The sequence below is a fragment of the Mus caroli genome, unplaced genomic scaffold (assembly GCF_978045245.1).
Source record: "Mus caroli unplaced genomic scaffold, Mus_caroli_1 scaffold_3, whole genome shotgun sequence".
In the NCBI taxonomy this organism is placed as follows: Eukaryota; Metazoa; Chordata; class Mammalia; order Rodentia; family Muridae; genus Mus; species Mus caroli.
In genome coordinates this window covers 106720965-106745795 of record NW_028227258.1, presented here as the reverse complement: position 1 = coordinate 106745795, position 24831 = coordinate 106720965, and positions in this window count along the sequence as shown.

Sequence of the window (24831 nt, the reverse complement as noted above, 5' to 3'; positions counted from 1 at the left end):
CTCTTGCTTCATTGAACTTAGATCTTACAAGCGTTATTTTTGTCATATTAATATGCCCTCTGGAAACCCACCAGGCATAAGCAGGTCTGCAAACTCAGAACTCTAAGTAGCATTCACTTTCTTCTGACCAGGCTAAACAAAATCATTCGTTTTATCCCTGAAATCTGAGTCTCTGTTTCAAAGGCTACGTTTTGTCAACTGCCCCTGAGATTTCTTTTCATCAGAACATTCCCAGAGTCCCCAGCCTTTAGAAATCATGGGAGGCTCTGGACATTGTGCGTGTACTCAGTTTTCACAAAGCATTTGAGAACGCTCAGCTTCGGGATGGATAGTTCTCAGCTTTCAGCTTCGGTTTCTTTAGGCCTGAGGACAGTTTGGATCTGGGCCTAAGAACATAGTCACACGATGTCAGAGTATTAGTATTAAATAGGCGATGGCTCTCTTCCTGCCTCTCGACCTCACTTACAAAAAAACACAGGAAAATAAATTTAATCTCCTCATGGTTCCCTGTGCTTTCTTGCAGCAGGAATGTTTTATGACTTCAAATTACATATTAGATGTGTTCCTATGGGGATCATATTGAAGATTTCTTTCCCAAAGTTCATTTAATATCTGAATCATTAGGAAAGGGCTACAATCCTACTTCTTATCTCACCTAAAAGGTTTTTTTCTACATTTGCACAAAAGCAGCGTCCACATTCAGGGTGAGGACATTTGTGTTCCACTTTCTGCCATGTGTGGGGAGATGAGCTGACATAAGGTTGCTGGGTGGATGGAGTCACTTCCTCAAACCCTTTGCTTCTCGAGATAAACTAGAGACTCAGGTTGGCTTTCAAGAGAGGCAATGTAGTCACCCAAAGGGGCCCAGGATTTGAAACTGCTACCCTTAAGAATGAGCTGTAGGTTGGGCCAGAGAGATGGCTCAGTGGTTAAGAACACTGACTGCTTTCCCAGAGGTCCTGAGTTCAATTCCCAGCAACCACATGGTGGCTCACAACCATCTGTAATGGAATCTGATGCCCTCTTCTGGGGTGTCTGAAGACAGCTACAGTGTACTCATAGAAATAAAATAAATAAATCTTTTTTCAAAATGGGCTGTAGGTTTGGGGGTGTACTTTGATGCTATAGTGCTTGCTTTGCTTATCATTTAGGGGTCAATGCATTTGATTCCAAGCACTCCCTACCCCATGTCCGCTTTAAAAATCATTAAAGTTTCATGTTTCCGTGGATGAACAGAAAACAAGAAAAGAATGTTTGGCAAGTTCAGTTGTACACAACAAAGAGACCGGAGAGACCGATTGCCAAGCAGCAGCAATGTCTCTTCCCTTCTCTGTGCCAAAACACCTTCCTCCATTGACTATGTGTGCGTGTGCATGTGCGTGTGTGCGTGTGTGTGTGTGTGTGTGTGTGTGTGTGTGTGTGTGTATGTGCGCTTGAGCAGCACTTATCTGGACCTAAGGCAAATCTTTCCAGTCAATGAACAGCACTTACTGTTTGCTTTGAGTTGACAGCTCCCTCCTTCTGCAACAAATACATTTTAAATCCTGCCTTTATTAACGTATACTATTCTGTCCCGTATGCTTTTGTGTGCTTGCACGAGTGTATGGGTATGCACGCATGTGTGGAGGCCAGAGGTCAAAGTCTGGGTGTCTCATCCTGTGACTTACGATCTAATGCAGCTTCTCCTATAGACTGGGAGGCTCACAGATTTGCCAGGCTGGCCAGTGAGCTCAGCAGACTGATCCTTCTGCCTCTGCTCCAGTAGTGCTGGGGTTGGAGAATCACACTTCCATTCCTTGGCTTTTGGGGGTGGGGGGTCCTGGGGATCAGAACCCAGATCCCAGGCCTCTATGATAAACACTTTAATGGTCTAACCTTCTTCCCAGCCCCTTGGCTTGCTTTTCTGTAGCATCCATTGTAGGGAGCTGGGGAGCCTGTCACAATGTGTTATAGTTCCAGTTGTTCTCTAGAGAAATTGAAAGAGATTTTCTCTCTTAGCATTGCAGAGTGCATGAAGAAGCCTTGTCCCTCCAACACCGCCCAAGCCTCATTGAAGAGCAAACAGGTACAGAGATAGGAAATCTTGATGTTCTTTCCAAGTCTTCAAGGCAAGAGCCCTTCCTTTACCAAAGGTGAATATTCACAGACTCTAGCATATTGGAAGAGATTAAAAGCATAAATCCATTTTCCAAAATAAAAAAAGGAGTTACTTTATTTTTTAAAGCAGCTTTCTCTTCCTCCAGAACAGAAAATTGAGGAGTGACTTCACACTTTTTTTTTTTGTCCTTGGAATTCAAAAGACATAATTGCTTTCCAACTATGCAAACGTGGCTCATTTTGACCTATCCAAAAATAATAATTCAGCCCTTGAAAAGCTTTTGAAAAAAAAAACTTGAAGAAAGCTGCATTTGTTCGATTCTCATGACTAAGTGTCCTCAGCTAAAACAAAGTGAGAACATTATGCAATTATTTAGAGGAAACTTGGGACCTTGGGGACAGTCAATCATATTGCTCAGGCAAAACTGGACTTGGGGACCTGACATTTGCAGATAATTGTGCAACCCTCAGCTGTGTGAGCCAGTTCTAAAGAAGCCCCCACCTTCCACCCCCCTCCCTCCACTCGGCTTCATTCTGTGCCTTCTGATTAATAAGAAGAATAAATCAACCTGACTCTAGCTTGGCGCTCAGGAGATACAATCAGGGAAACGAGTGTGAACGCTGAGCCACAGAACTGGAGGCACCCTCTGCAGGGTTCTTTCTCATTCAGAAAACAAAGTAGAGCCAGACCATTCAGCAAACATGAGCTCAGATACGAAAGCTCGGGCCCAGATGTTATTGCATATAAATATTTATAAGGCCGTAAGAATCCTGGCAAAGCTCAATTTTGCTTCAGTTCGGCAAATGTTTCAAATTCGGCTCTTTTGCCCTACTAAGATGAGGTCTGGTAGAAGACAGTTATTTAGGGGAGACGATGGGAGCCCTTCTCTTATGTCTTATGACCTGCTTTTCATAGTTGGTACCCTTGTCTGCAAGAATCATGTCTCAAGGCCTTTTTCCAAGAAGCCAGGAGGAAGTGTGCTGGGTGAAACTGAATTTCAGGGTCACCATGGAAGCACACCCATGGGCACACACACACACACACACACACACCATGGTGGGAGGAGGTGTGGACAGAAGCCAGCCTCCTTTTGTTCGTTCTCCATTTCAGTTGGGAAACAGTTCCAAATTATAAAGGTCAAGCCATGTAGTGGGTGTGCGCTTAGTAAAACACAGATTTGCTAGTTTGTTTGTTTGTTTGTTTGTTCGTTCATCAATTGGTACCGGCAACTGAACCCAGAGTGCCACATCCTTCGCATCGTTGACACTTTAAAGTTTTCAGTTCAGCTAACCAGCATGCACTTCTGAAAAAAAAATGAAAATTGAAATATATGTTTCAAAGTTTGGGGTGGTTGTTTGTGTGTAGCATAAGTGTATAAACCTGTGAGGGGGTCAGAAGACAATTTGTGTGAACCAGTTTTCTCCTTCCACCATGTGAGTCCTCCTCCTCTGCCTCCTTCTCTTCCTCCTCCTCCTCCTCATCATCACTGAGGTTTTTTGGTTTTGTTTGATTGGTTTTTGTTTGGTTTTTCAAGACAGGGTTTCTCTGTGCAGCCCTGGCTGTCCTGGAACTCTGTAGAGCAGGCTGGCCTTGAACTCATAGAGATCTGCTTACCTCTGCCCCCTAAGTGCTGGAATTAAAGGTGTGTGCCACCACCACCTGACCATCATTGTGTTTTTACAGTGGTGGGAGGGATTGAACCTTGAACCCCGAGCATGTTAAGCACACAGTCCCCCATCAAACTACACCTCTCAGTGAGATCACATCTATTTTTTTTTCTTTTTGAAGTTCACCATCTTGGCCTCCCTCCTTATCTGCCTTATCAGGGATGTTATCTCTTTCCTAACCCTTATCACCTCTCTCACAGGTCATCCATTCTAACTGTTGTTAGGGGTTTAAGGACACAGAAGGATCAGCCATTAGAGCACCTCAGAGGAGAATCAATGTAAGGAAACACAACCAACTTGGCAGGCGGCAAAGATCCCCAGTATAAGGCAGCCACTTTGAAATTATTTTAAGCAATGTATTTTATGATATAAGAAATCATGAACTTATAAGCCTTAGCCACCCTGTAATTTAAGATGTCTTATGATGTATTAAATTAGCGCATACATACCTGGGGACATTTATGAGAGTGAGAAGTAGCTTGGTTTTCTCCATTGGTTAAGTCCTAATTTGCCTGACTGGGAGAGTGCTGATGGCTTCAGTACCACGTGGCCATGGTCTGCGTATGAAGAAGCTCTCCTCACCATGGGACAAGTCTTCTCATTGCTACGAGCTCAGGGATGGAAGGTCCGCGGCCTTCCACAGCTCCTGGCCTGTGGAACATCTCCATGGAGAAGGCCTGTGACTGTTTCATTATCACTGCTCAGCCCTCTGGCTGCTGAAGATGACAATCCCAGTGGACCCTGAAAGTGTAGCTCTTCTCCGTGGAGGCTTTCATCTGCTGGAACATCTGGCCAGCTCTCTGAGGGGCCTCCCTGGTTTCTACACTTAATGTATATGTGAAGATTATATCAAGGCTCTTGGCCGATGGACTTCAAGATGTAATCACAAACTCCATCTAATGTAGACTCACTAATAAGACATCCCACAAGGTCAGGCACTTAAGGTGCTGCTCACCCCCAACCCCTTGCCAGCTTCCATTGATCCCTAACAGATGTCACTATTCTTGTGGACAAGCCACTCCCCACCAACACCATTTTCAGAGTTTTGACATTTAGTAGGAAACCCAGCAGGGGGCACTTGTGTGCTATCCCAATCCCTAGGGAATGGCCCAGAAAAGGCCTTCATCCAACCCCAGGGAGGCAGCTAACTCACCCTGTACAATCAGTCTTCTTGGCTGTGCATTGCTTGCTAAGCTTTGAGATTCCCCTTAAGCTCTGAGCATCTCATGAGATAACCGGAGACTCATCTCTTTCCCACATCTCTCCTTAGTGAACAACAGAATCATGGACTCCACACTCCTGGGCTAGGCCTAGGAGCTCTTTTTGTTGGGAAGGGATGTTTCTACTGGGAAACTTCTAGCACCAGAGGCTTTGAACTTGTAAACTTGTAAGCACCTTATGAAAAATAACTCCAGCCGGAAATCGCCAACCCGACCACCACTCAGTGAGATGGAGCTTTGCACAGCTGTTGACCAACCTTGATAAGTCAGGATCATCTTTGATGGGGGCCTCTCAAGTCATCAGGCACTGCTGTGTCATTCATGTGCCAGGCTTCGAAGTGGAGACACATTCACTATGAAGAAAGAACTAAGTAGGCAGGACACTGCGGAGCAGGAAGTTTGTGCATAGCTAAGGAGGCTTCCAAACTAAGGCCAGGCATCAGACACGGCCCTGAGAGATACGCATCTGAGTGGAGGTAGGTCAGACCATGAACTACAGCTTGAATGTCTGAGATCCTCTATACCAAAGGACAGTTCTACCCAACTCTCAAGAACAAAAAGAGCTTTCAGAGAAGCTCAGGCTTTGTTTATTGAGTGCCTACTATGCACAAGACAAAGAAATGCATCTAAAATACAGGTTGTAGCAGCACTCACCTGGTATGTTGAGCATGAACCTTACAGTTTAACAATGGAGTGAGATCTATCTACTCTTGGCCATTACAGACTAAGCACAGTTGGAGCACCTGTCCAAATTAGGTTTTTACAAACGGCTAAGGGGATGGTTTGGTAACCCAGTACACAATTGGAATACCAAGGACATGGATATTATTTTTGCCTGTAGTGTTTTCAAGTTAATTTTGCTCCCAAGAAAGGAGGGCTAACCAAGTTTGACATAAAATATGGTCTTTGGAAGAAATGCTTGGTTCTCTCTAGACCTTTCCTATCCTGGGAGATTGTCTCAGGTAGAGCTGAGGCTTCAGACAAGTTCCTTGCCACTGTACACACAGTGTGCATCATCTACAAACTCAGTGAGAAAAGAAACAGGAGTTTATTTTAAAAAAAATTATACAAGTCTGTGTCTTAGCACATGCCCACAAAGTTCAAAATAGTCCCCTAGAGTTAGAGTTATCAGCAGTTTTGAGCTGCCCAGTACAGGTCCCAGGATTCAAACGTAGATCCTCTGCAAGAGCAGTGTACACTCTAAAGTCCTGAACCATATCTCTAACCATGATTTTTTTTTTCTCAATTCATCTTCTAACCTATATTGATCACCTGACTGACTGCGAGGAACATGTTTTACCTGATCATCAGAAACATCCCTTTTTTCCCTCTCTGATTTTCCCAGGATGGTGTTAAACTTGACTGTTTTTACGGGGATGTTGAAGGGACTGCCACCCTGGAGTGCTGTGTGCATTAAGGTCACAAAGCCCCTCAGATGAGAGACTGCCTAAAGGATGAAATGAGTTCTTGGGTTCAGCGTCATTTGTAAGTCCTCTCTGGGGTCTTCACTTTGTAAGACGCTGTCTAGCAAGATTCTAAGACCTCCTTTCAGGCAGTCACCCTGGGATCTTCATTTCGCCCCCTGAGGAGTATCTTATCCACTTAGATGCAGAAGGATTGTCCTGGTTGGCTTTAACTGTCAACTTGATAAAGCCTAGAGTCCCCTGGGAGGAGCATCCTGATTATTAATGAGCTTAGGAGGGCCCAGCCCACTGTGGGAGGCAGCATTTCCTTAGCAGGGAGTTTTGTACTGCAGGAGAAAGCAAGCTAAGTATAAACAGGTCTGTGCGCCCACAAGCAAAGTCCTCTGTGGTGTCTTCTGTTTGCATTCCCAGAATGAGTTCCTTGGTCAGAGGAGCTCACTTATACTACATAGAATAACAAACAGGCCTGCCTTCAGGGTCCTGCCTGAACTCCCATCCTGACTTCCCTCTCCAATGAACTGTCATCTATAAGCTTAAGTGAGTCCTTGCTTCCCCTAAATTGCCTTTGTTCCTGGTATTTGTTAACTGCAACAGAGATGAAACCAGGACAGTGAAAGCCTTTGCTAATCTTTCCTGCAGGGGAGCATCCTTGGTAGGGGTGCTTCACTTGATGCAAAGACTCCTTCCTGGATGAAGGCTGATGAAATCCACAAGAAATCTAACAAGCATAAGAGGCCCCTCTCTCAGGCTATATAAGCAGCAAACAGTTGCCGGGTAAGAGTGAACTCTTCACTGAGATATGACGCCCAAAGGCCACACAGGGAGCTGCAGTCATGCATCCCTGTGAACTATCAGCAATGGTGACATCAACCTCCTCGGTGACACAACTACCAGAGAAGTTGCTTCTGCTCCTGTAACTAACCCCTCACCTGGGGTTCTGTGACTAACCTCAGTCAACTGGTTGGTTTTCCAAATTGGATTTGATGAAGTCATTCTGTGATCTGTCCGGATGACAGGCTCAACCTGGCTTGTCAAATGCTTTCCCAGGGAAAAGGAAAGAGGGATGGAGAAACAACAGAGACTAGCTTCCAGCAGAAGCCATGAAGGTGATATACAAGATGCAATAGCAGCTCAGCCTGCAGCAGGCTAGATGTGGGGGCCACAGAGCCATTAGGTGGGCCAGGCTGAGTGTGGAACCCAGCAGGGGTGGGAGGGGGGCTGCAAATGGTTCTATTTTCTCTTAAAATCAAAGGAAATCATGAACATAGCAATGAACTTAACCTGTATATTTGTCTTACATCATCATGTTCATTAAGAAAATATGATCAGCTGATTTTTATGAAGGAAGCAACCCACGCAAACAAACTCCCGAAGGCCGATGAAAGTCAAGTGGCCAATGACTAGGTGGCTGTGGTATTTAGGATTTTACACAACACAAAATACATTCCAGCTCTGAAGTCCATGTACTGAAACCCAAACACAGGAATCTAACATCACAATGTTTAGGCTTCGAAGGAAAATGATAAACATCATTTATCTTTAGAAGAGAAAGGGAAAAAGAAAGACCCACATGCCAGTCTCCCCTTCAAAGACCTGGTGGCTCCACCCCCACCTCTGTGCTCACCTGTTGGGGATTGCTCCTCCTTCAGTGCAGGAGAATTCCTCAGTGAGGACCCCTAGGGGTTCCTTCCTTTCCAGCGAGCTAATCCACTGACTTCATGGCCTCATGGGAGCCGACAGAAACTTTTAGAAAGGCCTAGATGGAAGGGGCATGTGGCTCAGGAGTCCTTAAGGAGAGGAGTGTATCTTGTCCCCAACGCTACCCTCTCTAGCTCTGTCTGAGCCAGTCACCATGCCCATTCGGCTTTTATGTCATGTGTTCCTACAATCCTGTTCTGCCTCAAACACCATGGAACCAGTCAACCACACACTAAAACCATGATCACAAAGCCAAGTCTTTTCTTCTTGTAAGTTGTTGTATCAGGCATTTTACCTCAGCAATGGGAAATGAACTAACACAAACTCCAAATAGTATCCCTTTCGGTTCCCCAGCTTGGAAATCATTAAGAATCTCATGTCAAGAAAGAAGCCTGTGTATGTGTGTGCCTGCTGTGTTCTTTCTCTCTCCCTCTCTGTCTCTCTGCATCATGTAGACACACAGAGCCAAGAGCAGTCAGGGCATGGGTACCAGCACCCCTGAGCAACCTTGAAGACCCCAGAAAAAAAATGTCAGCCACATTCCTCTCCAGGAGGTACCAGCAGCGTGGGCCACAAACCCCAGCGCTGCAGGAACAGAGGGGTCAGGCCAGTCTGTGGAGCCCAGAGGGTACCTGCTCTCAAAGCACTTGGAAAACAGTCTTGGATTTAATGCCTTTCAAAGCCACCACAAGGACTCATTAGAAAGAGATGAGGGCAGTCCAGACAACACAGGTAAAAAGGCCAGGGCCCTTCCTAATAAGGACCAACTCCTACCTGGTATCCTTGGTAGGGGTTCAAAGTGGCATTTCTCACCCCACTCCACATGAACCTTCCCTGAGCAGTATTCTCTGAAGACCTCAGGGTCCATCCAGGACTTGGCCCTGAGCTCATCAAAGCCACACTAGATTGCCAAGTTTTGCAGATGTTGGCACTGACCACTGTGCTCTGCTGCAGTTCCCCAGAGGGCTTCTCGGGGACATTCCTCCTTTCTCCAAGTTCATGCTTAAGAAAAAGTGTCCGCAAAGATGAGGGGAGACAGAAGATGAGCGAAGGAAAGGCATCCTGCCTCTAAAGAAAGGGTAAATGTGTAACCAACCACTCCTTCAGGACATACCTCAGCTCTCTCCTGTTAGAGAAAAGGTTCAGAAAAGAGAAGCTGTGCGTTAGACCCCAAGGGCAATGGAAGGACCACAGGGCTTATTTGTGGACTCAGATGTTTACATTTTTCAGCAGAGCTGTGAGACCCCCTCAAGGACTCAGGAATGCTCTTGCTGACCTTCAAGCTGAGATGAAGGCATAGATGGGTCAACTCATCTATGAGCTCTTAGAGAAAGGCCTGCCCATTCCAAGAAAAGTTTGACGATTGGAAAGACACCATGACCCCAAAACTGAAAAAAAAAAAAAGTAACAAACGTTCACAAAAAATCACAAGGGTACAAGAATAAGTTTTTTTGTTTGTTTTTTGTTTTGTTTTGTTTTGGTTTTTGGTTTTTGTTGTTATTTTAAGGTTAAAGGATTAAAGATCTTTCTGATGTTCAACCAATGTAGTTTCAGATCTGGACTCAAAGGCAAGGCTCTATTTCTTCCCAGGGTTACAACATATTGTATGCTTTATGTGTCTGATTGTCACCTGGATCCTGCGAGAGTGTTTTATTGTCTTCATTTAAAGGTAGAAAAAAAAATTAAGACCCAAGGCGAGGCTGAGCAACAGATTAGAAGCCACAGTGTTGGGCCTCACCTGGTGCTGAGCGCTCAGTGACTTGGCTGTAAGCGGGATTCACAGGAAGGAACACACCTGAAAGTCTTAGCCAGAACGATTCCTATTTTAAGGGGGGTGGGTGGAGCAGAAACAGTTCAGTGAACCGTTGGGGTTTTTTGTGTGTGCTAACAGGCGGAATTCCAAGTAGAAGAGGGAGTGGTTAGTAATAACGTGGACCGACTACAGATGTTCAGAGACTTGTTTTATTAATTAAGCGACCCTGAATGCTATGTTAGTTGTGGGGGCCGGGAAATGCATTAGATTTATGCGTAATATCGCCAGAAAAACCCAGAAGACGGGATATGGAATGCACTGTCTGTCTTTGTGACTTGGCCTGGAATCCAGTTACTTAGAAGTGATTTTTATAACCAGGACTATCCCCTGCCACACACCAGCTGGGTGATGTGGGAGGGGCATGGAGAGTCATTATAATGAAAAACTCTGAACCTACTCTGCAAAAACCTGCCTTAGCAATGCTCTCCCTACCTCCCGCCTTAAGGTTCAGGGGCCAGGCAGGCTTGCCAGCTCGCTGTTTGCACCAAGTCCCTGCCTGCCCCAGCTGCTGCAGCCGTCACCTCTCCCAGCTGAGCTGCTGATGCTGCTGAGGCCTGAAGTCCCCCTCCAGCTGGAAGCTGCCCTGGCTGACCCTCGGCTGCCCTGTCCGTGTCTGTTCTAGAGACTAGCCTCAGGGGCAATCCTGTCTTTAACACCCCCACCTCTTCTCTTCCAGAGGTCACAGGAGACTGAGCCCTGAGTCCACCGCATCTTAGAGGGATTTTAATGAAACAGCTTCTCTATTTATTTGTGTTGCAGCCTCTGTTGCCTGGGGCCAAGGCACGGGTCCCCAGGAGGGGAGGCTGAGGGTTGGGGGAGGGGACCCTTGCAGACCACATGCTCTCTTGCCAATCACCGAGCCTGAATGCTGACCCTGGCCTGCACCAATCTAGTACAGGTTCCCGGTTGTTTTAGACCCTTCAGAATCCTGCAGCTAGAGGGTGGGTGGGAGTTGGGGAGATAATAAAGAGTTTGTCCCCCCTTAAGACTCTCTGATACTTACCAGAAGAGAAACAAAGGGTCTTATGGGATCTGATTAGTACAGCACCATTGGACACACCCTAGGCTTTCCCCCCACCCTGGCCCTCAGACTGCAGCAGCTGTAATAGCAGATGAGACCAGGCTTCCTCTGGCCCCAGAGAGGCAGCTCTCACCTGGTTTGTCAGTCTTCTCACCTACTAATGTGTTTAAATCATGCACATTATATATATATATATATATATATATATATATATATATATATATTTACTTTTGTGTATGGGTGTTTGGCCTGCCTGTATGTGTGTGCACCACATGTGTGAGCCTGGTGCCCAGAAGAGAGGATCTTACATATGAATGGCTTAGCTTGAATTTAAAAGGAGAGAAAGCCAGATATGACAGCACACATGGATGATCCCAGCATGGGGGGGTTGATGCAGACAGGGAGATGGAGAATTCCAGACCTACCTATCAGGAGTCTGAGGCTATCCTCAGTCACATAGTGAGATTCTGTCTAAAAATAAACCGAAAATGAGCTGACTAAATAAATAAACGAATAGAAAGATTACATCAGGGTAAAAGAGAAATGTTATGTTTTAAAAGGTTTGCTGGGCTGGGGATGTGTCTACCGATTGGATGTTTTCCCAACAGCTAGGAGACCATGCGTTCCTTCCCCCAGATTGAGGAAAGGAGGTCTGGGGGAAGGGAGACATTTGCTGAGATATAACTTACGTCTAACTCTGCACCCATTTCAGTGTGCGACACGGAAGCAGATGCCCATCTATGCAACACCCTCAGTCAAGCTTCCAGCTCCTTCCTCTCAAAGTTTCCTGTGTCCCCTTGTCATGAACTTCTTTTCTCTCTCCTGCCCCCTCCCCCCGGGAGCCTCTAAGCTGTCCGCTGCCTGGCTTTCTGTGGACCATCACCAGTGTATGCTTTGGTAGCTGGTGGTTTCAGCCTTGAGAGCCATCCCTGCCTGTACTGTTGCCTGCCCCTGCTTCAGTATTGCCATATGGGATGGGGATGTAGCTTTCATAGCCTTTCACCAGGAGGTGGTTTCTTGATTGTTCCCAGGGTTTAGCTGTCAAGAGCACCGTTGGTATGAGCTTTTGTGAGGGCACGCGGTTTTTTATTTCTTTGTGTGAATGTTCCGAAATGGAATGGCTGGCTCCCTTGACAGGTATATGAGGCGCAGGGTTTTGAGGAGAAACATTCAGGAAGGCCGCTGGGCAGTTTAAACAGGAAGTTGAATATTAGGGTACTGAGTTTAATTAAGGAAGAAATTTCTAAGCTCCAGGCTCCCCAAAGGCTTGCCGTCTCTAACCAGGTTTTGCAGCTAGCAGTGCATGTTAATGTCTTGGTTGGTCTAGAGACAAGGGATAGGGCAAGACATCCACTAGCTTACCAAGTAGCTCTATGGTTGCTCACCAGGCTTGTGTTTCTTGGCTGTAAATACCTCATAGAAGCGCGGTGGAGGATTTTATTTACTTATTTAATGTGGATTAGTGTTTTATCTGCATGTGTATATGTGCCACATGTATACAGCTTCCTCAGAGGCCAGAAGAGGACATTTAGCATCTAACTCCTCAGAACTGGAGTTACAGGGGTTTGTGAGACACCATATGGATGCTGAGAACAGAGCCTGAGTCTTCGAGATCTTTCCAGTCTCCTGGTGTGGGGTTTTGAAAAGTACATTAGGATGTAGGGCACAGCCCAGCACACAGGAAGCACCCAGCAAGCATAGCCTGTGTGTATCCTGGTTCAGAGTCAGACCTGGGACTTCAGGGGAAAGAATGCGGGCCAACTTCATTTGTCTTCCTAGGAAGCTTACCAAATGACACAAAGAACCTCCCTCCTCAGATGTCACTTGGTTGTTGTGTGCCTGCTGTGTGCCAGGTGAGAAGGGCCCATCTCTCCTCCCACAGAGCTCCTGGCAGGAGTCAGAGAAATGGTTCAGGAAGTATCCTTTTGAATATCCTGCAACTAGCTCTCCAAACCTACCATGCATTACCAGTGTACTAGGACTGCCCTTCAGTGTGTCTAACTCTAGCCCTGTTATTGATTCTGATTACAGGGAAGCGAAGGCCAGGCCCCTCCTGACCTCTTTCAGTGGCAGAAAATCATTCTGTCTCGTACTTTCCTTTCAGCTGCAAACATTTGCCTGGTGCCATTTAAAAATCACACTGCCATCTTAGGCACTGAAGATATCCACAGGTCAGCAGCAGCAACAGCTTGTGTCACCCCAGAGCAAGATTGGGATAAGCACAGTGACAGCTCTGCTTCCTGCCAGAACCTTCCAATGTGAAGAGCGTGAAGTAGCTAGGCACCATTTCTGCTAACACAGTGGTGTTGGTGTCAGGGGAGGCGCATGGCTTGAGCTGGATGCTTTGTTCAATGGTGCCAACAGCCTTGGGGGTGCTGCTAGCTTGGGGGGTTGGTATAAACTATGTTAAAGACCACTGAGGTAGAGGGAGGAGAGTAGCCAAAGAGCCATGGCCAGTCTCTCGCTGAAGCCACATGGTTCCTGCCAGAGATTTGCAGAGGAAGCAGCCTGTGAATGAGCAGAGCATTCTGGGAGACACGTAACAGGTCTTGGAAAATAGCAAACGCTCCTGAAAATTAAAAAGCCAGCACTGAGGTGCTGGATGCAAGGCCCATGCCAGGAGCACAGGACTGACATCTCAGACTTCTTATATGAGTCTCAGTTAGCGCGAGGGTACAGGCAAAGGCAGTGTGGTCCTTGGTTCCATGTTGGGTCTTATTTCAACTTCAGCTTGTTCTTATTGTACAACTTCTGAATGTTGACCACACTGCTCTGTCCTGTGGGCTAACAAACGAAGATTACTGGCTTTGCTTGGCTTTTGCTCCCGAATTTCTTTGGGGATCAAGTTTTTCCCATTTTTGTAAGGTCACACAATGGGCTCTCACCATGGTTCCTACCTTCTTAGCTGAGAGAAGTCTTGTCTGGTACAACCATTTAACCTCTTCCCTTCCATGGAGACTGGTCTTGAAATGGTCATGTGACCTGGGTTGAATCAACAAAAGACTTACTTAGATTTTTAATTGGGGATGCTAGGTGTGGTGGCATTGTGGGGGCTATGATGCTGGGTTGAATTTCTCAGTGTAAAACATGCTTTCTGGCATATTTTCAGAAAGATCTTTTCTCTCTGAAAGCCTGGAGGGAAGACGGGAGGAAGGAGCCCTCTATAACATGTACTTCCTTGGTTGACTTTAGGTTAGAGTCTAGCATGGCTGAGCCTAACTTTGTTAGCTGGAAGGGTTTAAAGTGGGTTAGTCCCATTTAAACCAAAGCTCTTAGGAATTGTCTGGAACCTCTTCCCTCTGGAAGGCCCATCTGCCTACATATTTGACTTGCTCAGCCAGGCAGCTCCTCATGATAAATTCTCAGGGGTGGAACATGGGCGTGTGCGTGTGTGTGTGTGTGTGCAAGTGTGTGTGTCCTGTTTTCTGGCTGAATCATGACTCATTATGACAGACAGGGTTTTAGCTCTGGAATATCACAACAGTCTATTCTTTTCTCATGTTATACTACAACTTCGAGACTCCAACCAGGCTCATTACCAACCCAGAGTTTCAAAAGGAAACAATGCATGCATCCACAAAAAGATTTGTGCATGGATATTCACAGCTGATTTATTAATTATTTACATCTTACAATTCAATATAAAGATATGTGAATTAACAAAGCTTCTAGGCAATGAACTAGATAGACATTTCTCTAAAGAAGGCACACAAATGACCAATGAGCACTTGGCTTGGGTTTTATTCCTATAAAGAGACACCATGACCACATGACCACAACTCTTATCAAGGCAAACATTGAATTGGGGCTGGCTTATAGTTTCAGAGTCCATTGTCATGGCAGGAAGCATGGCAGCGTGCGGGCAGACATGGTCCTGGAGAGGCCTAGATCTTGATCCGCAGGCAGAAAACAGGGACTTTCCCACTGGGCATGGCTTGAGCATATATGAGATTTCAAGTCCTGTCTCCACATTTTCTTCACCAAGGCCACACCTCCTAACAATGCCACTCCCTTTGAGTATCCGGGGTTCAATTCAAAATACCACAAGCACCTAAAAAAAAAAAAAAAACACTCAATATAAAGTCAGAACCAAACTCCATCTCAGATGCTCCCTGGCTCTGCAAGGCGCTATAGGTAATCTGTAAAGATCAAATTTGTGACACCCTTCCAAGATCAGCTGCCTAGAGTTCCACAGACTGGGGTTACTTTATTTGAATCTCCTTCACATAAACAAAAGGTGCCCATATGAGCTTGCATACTCTGCCCCTGGTGAAGAGTTTACATACAAGGGTTGTTTTCAGCATGTGGTGTGTGTGTGTGTGTGTGTGTATGTGTGTGTGTGTGTGTGCCATAAAAGCTGCCAAGTTCATATGTTTAATGTAAGACTGCCTCTTCCTAATTAGATTGGTCCAAATTCCATCAGCCCTCACCCAACCCCCACCATAGCATTTTACACTCTCTCTCTCTCTCTCTCTCTCTCTCTCTCTCTCTCTCTCTCTCTCTCTCTCTCTTTCTCTCTCATTTTGCTCCCTCTCTCCTTTGCCTACCCTGAATACAGTGTCAAGGATGTAGGCGTTCAGGAGGGAAATTCCCTTCAGCCCCAAACCTCCAAGCAATACAATGCATAGAAGGGGGGTGCTCTCCAGGGTGTGGCTCTGACACATAGTGAAATGCCTTCAGCTCAGCTGTCAGCCCAAGGTTCCCTCCAATTGGCCTCAGGGACCCCAAGCACATTATTTAATCTCTCTAAAGCTCACCAGAACACCTGAAATTCAGATGTAACAGCACCCATCTCTGAGGTTAAGGGCCAAGTAATATAGTGCCTGCAGCATACACGTGTAACCTAGTGAGCAGGTGTCCTGAGTCTTTGTTAAGTCACCATGTGGAGGCTGGTATCTGCTTGTGCCCTGCACATAACAGAGAGACCCAGTGTCTTTGTGTCTTCTAAGGAGGATTTTGACATATGAGAAAGTGTATATCTGAGGTACTACATAATTCTAAAGGGACACTGGCAGCAAGGTAACACAGTAAGGACAGGGGCTGGAAGTGTGCCTGCCACTTGACACTAGAACTATGTCCCCTCACCATCCTGAGAAATCTTGGTGTGGACGTTGTACCATGCTCATTTAGTTCCAACACTCTGGATGTCATCACGTTCTGACAGAAGGATGAGAGCCATGCTAATGGAGCCCTACTGTAGCCTCCCTTCCCCAGCCTTAAGGGTTCCACTGTTTACACCTGGATGGAGCTTGCCGGCTCAATCGTTCTGCCATGCCCACTGCTGGAGCCTCACCGCTTTGCTGTTCCAAAGCCATCACGTGCTCACCTGCAACCTTACTCTAAGATTATTTGGAGGGAATCGGGTCCCTCCCCCTCCTTCATAACTGAGTGTCGGAAATAAAAAATTGAGCTTTGATCAGAATCTGCCTGTCTTAGCTACATTTCTTTCTCCCGTCGCCTAGTCCCTCTTCTCTTCCAGGTTTCCAAAATGCCTTTCCAGGCTAGAACCCAGGCTGTGATCTGCTGGCCGGACACAACACCCTACAAGGACATTAGCCTGCTCACTTCACAAGTGGGCCAGCCCAAGACCATGAACAAAAGAGGGAGAGCCAGGCTATGAATCCAGGCCACATGAAACCATAGCATGTGACTTAACCTTTCTATAGCTGGTCATATTTTAAAATTAAGTATCCATTGAATGGATAAAGAAAATGTAACACATATATACAATAAAATATCATTTGGTCCCAAAGAGGGAGGAGATTCTGTTTTGTACACCATGGATGGCGTTGGAGGATATTATATCAAGTGACACAAAAGAGTCATAAAAGGAAAAATGCCACATAATTCACTGATGCCAATTGCCTTCAGTATTGCATTTATGGGGAAGAAAGTAAAAGGCTGTTTACCAGGGCCTGAAGGGAGGGACAGATGAGAAGTTAGTGTTCAATGGGTAGGGATTTCACTCTCATAAGGTGAAAAGAGTTTCGGTGTAAATGGAGCCCTTATAGGGCAGAGACAGGGTATCCACAGGGCAAGCTCACCCCAACATGGGTGAGCTCTGGGTTTATCAAGAGACCTTGTCTTAGTAAAGCAGAGAAGCAACCCAGGAAGACACCCAACGTCAATTCCAGGTCTTCACGTGCACATGTTCCTTTTCATACAGCCAAACCAGTACACACACACACACACACACACACACACACACACACACACACACATGTACACCCACACACGCACAAAAGAAGGAAGGAGGAAAGAAGGAGAGAAGAAGTGAGTGGGTTCTGGAGTGAGTGTGAGCATGCTTGCACAACAGTATGGATATCCTGAGCATTATCCAACACACAGTTGGTTAAGGTTCCAGGGTGTCAGTAGTTCTGTACCCTCATCCCCAAGGTGGTGCCACTGAGAGATGGCCTGGTCATGAGGTCAGAGGCTATATGAACAGAAGCCATTCCCTAGGTCCTGGGGAAGCATTCTCCAGTGCCTTCTTTGGAGAGAGACTATGAGAAGCCGACAGCCTACAAGCCAAATGAGAGGTCACACCAGAGCCCGACCATGCCAGCACCACTTCTCAGACTGCAGCCACCATGACTTGTGAGGAATGTGTTTTTAGTACTTATGAGATACCCGGGTGTATTAGTTGGGGTCCTCTAGAGTCACAGAACGTATGGACAGTCTCTATATAGTAAAGGAGTTTATTGATGACTTACAGTCCGTAGTCCAACTCCCAACAATGGCCAGCAGCAGCTCAGCTGTGAATGGAAGTCCAAGGATCTAGCAGATGCTCAGTCCCACAGGGCAAGCAGGCGAAGGAACGAGAGAAAGCCTTCCTTCTTCCAATGTCCTTATATGGTCTCCAGCAGAAGGTGTAGCCCAGACTAAAGGTGTGTGCCACCACACCTTTAATCCCAGATTAACCTTTAACCTTAAACTCGGAGATCTCCCTGTCTTAATCTTCTGGAATCCATAGCCACTATGCCTCAAGATCTCCATACCAAGATCCAAGTCAGAAACTTCTATCTCCCAGCCTCCAGATTAGGGTCACTGGTGAACCTTCCAATTCTGGATTGTAGTTCATTCCAGATATAGTCAAGTTGACAACCAGGAATAGCCATTACACCGGGCTATTGGTCATTTGTTGTGATAGCCTGAACAAATTGGACAGTAGTAAATTTGGCTTATTAATTTTTTTAACCACACTTAAAACTAATTGTCTATGAGAGAATGACAAAGAAGCAAGTCTTAAGCCACAAGAGACACCACTTTACTTCCATGAGTCTAAGCTCAAAGCACATATACAATGTGAAAACAGTGAAGCTCGAGGGGTCTGTGCAACCGTCACGGAAACTAGGTCAGAGTTCTCCCAAATGATCAAGCTGAGTTCCCATGTGAGCCAAGACATCTGCTCCTGGGCATGGACCAAGAGAATAGACACATTCTCTGGGACTTCCAGAGAACTCTGACACGGGCTTCATTCTTCTTACCTGAGACGTCTATATTAGGCAAGCACACATGCACAGAACATATGGAGCTGAGGGTTGCCTTGGGAGCTGATGAAAATATTCCAGAGTTGACCGTGGGTGTGTAGTTGTCTCACTAAATCCATTGAAATCTGAACTTTAAATGTGTCTAAACATCATAATTTAAGACATTTCCCCCTTAAATATCAGTGGGTTGACATCATATTCACTAAGCATGTATTGGGTTTGGGCTGGATAGATTTGGCCAGAGCTGAAAAGGTCTGATAGGAAGGAATACTGAGGATTAAAAAGAAAGGAAAAATTGTGCACAGGGATTAATCAGGAAAGGGGTGTGGCAGGATAATGCTTGGTGAAGATGCCTTGACACCAGGAAGATGTTGAGTCACTCAAGATCTAAGAGACTGGCAATACTGGTGAGAGACAGTGGGGGGTTGAACTTGGGGCCTGCTTGGTGAGGTGGGACCCTGGGGTCATGAGCATCGAGTCAAGCAGCATTCTGGGATTGGATTGGAGAGACAGAAGGAAGAGGGTGTCTTTAGGAACTGGGATCCAAAGGAAAAGGCAGCTTTGGAAGTCCTCAGAAGCAGAGCCAATCCCTCCTGCCAGGAGGTGTGGAGACTGCCTTCTCCTTCTCTGCTTTCAAGGAGGAACTCTTGCAGAGTGGATGAGTTTCTTGTTGCTGCTGTAACAGATTGCCACAAACGTGGGCTTTGAAACAAACTACGTTTGTTTTCTTGCATATCTGGACGCCAAAGATCCAAACTTGGTCTCACTTAGCTGAAGTCAACGTGTTAGCAGGCCTGGTTCCTTCTGGATCTCTTGTAGGACAATTTGTCCCCTTGCCTTTTAGTCTGCTGGCATTCCCTGGCTCATGGTGTCATCATTCCAAACTTCAGGGCACATTGCTTTTCCTCTGTTGTGCTGTAATTTCCTAGAGTCTCAGTGTCACCTGGTGTCTGTCTGTCTGTGTCTCTGTCTTGTCTGTCTGTCTGTCTTTCTCTGTCTCTCTCTCTGTGGGTGTGTGTGTGTTTGTGCATGTGTGTCTGTCTATGACTGTGTGTGTGTGTCTGTGTCTGAGTTTATGGTATGGTTATGTATGTGTGTGTGTGTGTTTGTGTGTCTGTGTGGTGTGATATGTATGTGTGGCTGTCTTTTGTGTATCTCTGTGTGAATGCATGTGTCTGTGTGTGTTGCGGCCCGCCCGCGGTCCACAACACGAACGGTTCAACTGAAAATGGCAGTTCAGGCTGAAAAGAGAGGAAACTAGACGGGGCGGAAGAAAAGAATGGAGCCAGGACAACAAGTTCTGATCTAGGCTCAATTTTACTAATTCCAGACACTCAGTTTATAAAGGAAGGGGGAGGGAACCCAATTTCCCGCCAAGTAACTCAGGGTCCAGTAGCAGGACGAACACGTGTGTGACTCCAGGCAGCAAAGGCAGGTTCCAGCAGTGGGCGTGGCAGGACGAATGAGCCGGTAGCTCCACCCTTGAGCAGGCAGGTTCCAGGCTGGGGGGAAGGGAGGCCACATTTCCCCCCATTAGATAACAAAACAAAAATAAAAAAGGGGGTGGCCTGTGGCAGAAAAATTATCTATGTTCAATAATTCTGCCTGAGTTCCTAGGGCTAAAGAAAAAACTTATTTCCGTGGGATTCCCTAACTTTTCTAATGGTAAACTGTATCTGGCTAAGACTGTCTTTAAAGCACTGACTGAATAGCAGCGCTGGGCTGTAGGCTCTGACTTTATAATGCTAATTAGTGCTGAATAGGTAGCTACCTGTTTACATTTTAAGTAGGGCGTTGAAACCCTGGCTGAGTTTAACTAAACGATTTTTGGAATAACACTGAGCTGATAATTATCCGCAATTTTGGGTGAAAGGCAGGGGGACAGGGAGAAGGGGTTAAGACTGGCTGGCTCCTAGTACAAGGCCAATTGGCTTTTTTATTTTTTGGGTGGGAGGCAGTGAAGGGCCTGCTCTTACAACAGCAAGGTCTCCAATCTCTCTCCCCCCTATTAATTAAGTTTAAATAGGCAATGCTTAACAGAGGTGATCAAATGATTTTATCATCCGTAGATGAGTGGGCCTTTAACCTTGACTTGGGTGGACATTGACCCGATTCCTCCCGTGGGCGTTATAACAACCCACATCTGTGGCTCTTGGTATCTTTTGGGGAGGGGAGGCAGAGCCTTAAGTATTTTTGGTTTTTAGCTGGAGTCAGATACCAACCTCCTTCAAATCAGGTGTGTCACACAGGGAACTCAGAAACGGTCAAGCTGGACCTTCCCTCCGCAGTAATCTCCTGCGCCAAGCGGTACCCATACCGTATTCATATGATTATGAATCAGTAGCGCAATTCTGAGTTATTGCGAGGTCTCTATATGAGACTTGTCAACCTCAGATTTAGCAAGGCCAAGATAAGAATTATGTCAGTATTAACACCATTAATTTTGGTTAAAATAGGAGCTGAAAGTCTTTCCTCTTCATCCCTGTTATTCCCAGTAGCCTGAGGAACTAAGGACACCTTGCAGTAACAGCAAGGGTGAAAAGCCAGAGGCCAGCTAAGGGACTAAGCCTATATCTATCAAAATAAGAACTAATCTTTGTAAATATATATGAAATTTCTACTTCCCTAGCTCTCCTGGTAAATCTAAATCTTATCTAGACTGAAAAGCCACATGCTGGGATGTCTTTGGAAGGGAGATTAGCAATACCACCTGTTTGCTCGTAGGGGTGGAGAACCGGAGAATGTAGATTGACCTGCTTGAGAGAAGGAAGAATTCTAAACAATGAGAGTGTAGCAATGTAAATTTTCTGTTCGGAGAAGTCAAGGTACTTTATTTAGATGCAAATTGTAAAGCTAAAGTTAATCTCCGGCCTCTTGTAGGGGAATTGGCTCAGAGGAAAACAATTTTTTCTGAGAGCTTCCACTCCCAGCACAAGAGGAATTTTAGTCTTTAGAATGATACTTACGAGGAGAGACAGAATCTGTGTTTACCTGACGAATTAATCTCTCTGGTAGCCACCGTGCTTCATCTTCATCTCGTGAAAAAACACAAACCGAGCCTCTTCCCCAGATTAGAACTGGATCTGGACCCTTCCATTTATTAGTCAGGGCGTCCTTCCATTTTACCAATGCATAAGAATTAGAAGTAACTGGGTGCCAGTGGCGTTCCGCTGCAGACTGACCTTTAATGTCAGTTTGCAAAAAGTTTAGGACAAATAAGGTAAAGGCAAGGTGAGCCTTTGGTGAACTTGGGGGATATTCTCTGAATTAACTTTGTTAGGTAATTTAGAATATAGGAATCTCTAATAATTGAACTGAATATTAGACCAGTCTAAGATTGAGTTAGAATGGCTGGTCACACTGAAGAAGAGTGAAAAATCATTATGACTCTATTAAATGACTAATTTTACTAAGTCTGAATATACAGTCTCTGATGTACTATTGCCATAAAGTTAAAAGGCTAGAAGCTAGTCTAAACTGGAAAAATGACAAGCAAGGATTTAAGGTAAACTTCCCTTGAGAAGCATTAGTTAATAAAATACTTTCCACTTAGGAAACAATATATACTGAAAGATTAAAACTTTTGGCTTCTTGTAAAGAAGCAGAAACAATAAACATTTTTCTTACATAATGTAAAGCTATATTAGCCATACGTAGAGGCAAAATTTTCTAGTGATTACCAGTTTACTAGAAGCAAAAATCTTTGAATTTAAGCATTATTTTAAACATCTGAATAAATCTGTAACACTGTTAAAAAGAAATTTTCTTGAACACAGGGAAAAACTTTTTTAGGCATTGTTTGCAAAACAAAAGAAAGGGCCACAAGCTGCTCTGGGACTGCCCAGAGCCCTGTATTGACTCAAAGTTAAAATACTTTTTAATCTGAGCATTAATCTTAAATTTGTAATCAAACTGCAAGCTGCAGTTAATGGAACAATGGCAGATTTAACCGTAATTTTTAAGTTTTTGTGCAAGGTTAGGATAATACCTACAACTTTGGGAAAGCAAAACCTATGTTTAAAACAATTTATCACTGTTAAAATCAATATTATAAGCATTACTATCATATTACGAAGTTTGGATATCAATTAATACCTATGAATACCTATTAAAGCAAGCTTTAACGCTTTAATAAAGAGGCATTGCTTTATATCTTATCTTAAATTTTACTATTTAGGATAGGAACCACATTAATCATTATCTAAACTAGAAATACCTTAAGAGACTCAGCCTCTGAAGCTTAATCTCAAACTCTAACTCGCTTCAGGGCCTCACCAACTTTCTCCCAGGTTCCACAATCTATCGTTTCTTCTTCTTTGAACCATGGACAACAGCTATCTATCTTATCTAAAAAATTTCTTACTAATTGTACTTCAAGCCTTACTCCTTTTTCCTTAAGCAACTCCTGAAAACTAAAAACAACCGCCTGATCCATGATTTTGAACCCTTCCTTCTTCCACCTAAGCAGTTTTCTAAAAAACTGCGGCACACCGCCTGTCTCCGTATCTAGTTCCGATTAACGAACTGCTGACCCCAAGCAGAAACAGTGTTGGGTCAGCACTGCTTCAAACTTGATTCGTATCCTACCGCATCCTCAGCAACACTTTACAAAACTGAAATTTTTTTAGGCTAGCGCTAGCATGTGTACCTGTCCGTTGCTCCGATGCTCCTCCGATACGAAGATCCTTTCCTTTTTTTGTGGAGCTCCACACAGCAGTCGTTTCTCTTAGCATCCCTCTGCCATTCTTCAGGTCCCAGTTCTGGCGCCAACTGTTGCGGCCCGCCCGCGGTCCACAACACGAACGGTTCAACTGAAAATGGCAGTTCAGGCTGAAAAGAGAGGAAACTAGACGGGGCGGAAGAAAAGAATGGAGCCAGGACAACAAGTTCTGATCTAGGCTCAATTTTACTAATTCCAGACACTCAGTTTATAAAGGAAGGGGGAGGGAACCCAATTTCCCGCCAAGTAACTCAGGGTCCAGTAGCAGGACGAACACGTGTGTGACTCCAGGCAGCAAAGGCAGGTTCCAGCAGTGGGCGTGGCAGGACGAATGAGCCGGTAGCTCCACCCTTGAGCAGGCAGGTTCCAGGCTGGGGGGAAGGGAGGCCACATGTGTGTATCTGTGTGTGTATTTCCTGGGACCACTGAGATAAGCAGCTACTCGCTGCCCCCTGCCCCTGCCCCAGGTGAGCCTCCCCACAAGCCCCAGAACAAGAGTCAACTAACCTTGCCCTGACACCTGAAACACTCAGCCAATATCATTTCTCCTTTTAAGTTGTTCGCTTCAAGCATTCTGTCACAGCAAAGGGAGGCTAACCCAGTTTATGTCAAGTCTCCTGGCCTTCTTTTAAGAACACTGTGCTCATATTTAGGATTCAGACATGTTGTCATTGAAATAAAGTTCCAAGGGTTGCCTTGCTGATAGACTGGGAGCCACTGCAGGGATTTGAATTGGGTAGGGTTTTTGCTTGTTTTTGTTTTTTTGTTTTGTTTTGTTTTTTGTTGTTGTCATTGTTTTGTGTTTTTGTTTGTTTGTTTGTTTGTAAACTTGGCATAGGATAGACTTATCTGAAAAGAGGAACCTCACGTGAAAATGCCTCCCTCAGATTGGCTTGTTGGCAAGTAAGTCTGTGGGCATTTTCTTCATTGAAGATTGATGTAGATGGGGTCAGTCCACCGTGGGCCTGGACACATGGTCCTGGGCTAAGGAAGCAGGCTGAGCAACCCATGGAGAGCAAGCCAGTGAGCAGTATTTCTCTGTGGCCTTTGCTTTAGTTCCTGCCTTGAATTCCTCCTCTCACTTTGCTCAGTGGTGGACTGTGATTGGACTGTGTGAGCCAATAAACCCTTCCTTCTCGTGTTGCTTTCCACCATGGTCTTCATTGCAGCAGTATGAGCAAACTGAGACTGTGAGAGAGATTTAGGCATAGAAGCTAACACATTAGAATTCTCGAGAAGCAGACTCAGCAGAAGATAGGTACTTAGAAACATAGATTTACAATAAAGAACTGCTCCGGGCTGGTGAGATGGCTCAAAACCAAGATGTTTGGAACCAAGCTTGATATCCTGAGCTCGATTCCTACTCTCACATGTTAGAAGAAGAGAACCATCTCCTTCATGTTGTCCTCTGACCTTCACCGTGTGCTGAATGCTGTGTGCACATAGACTCTCACACACAGACTCACACATGATGTAAGTACATGTCACAAAAGAAGAATTTGCTCTGGTTAGGTCTGTTTTATATGTTTTGCTTATATGTGCCCCTGAGTTCTGTCCTAAACAGGAGAGAAGGAACAAAAAGATTGCCTTGAGTTGATGGAGACCAAAAAATCTCAAGGACTTATACTCTGAGGCCTGAGGACCAAGGTGGAACATTGACATTTCAGGGCAATGCAAAAA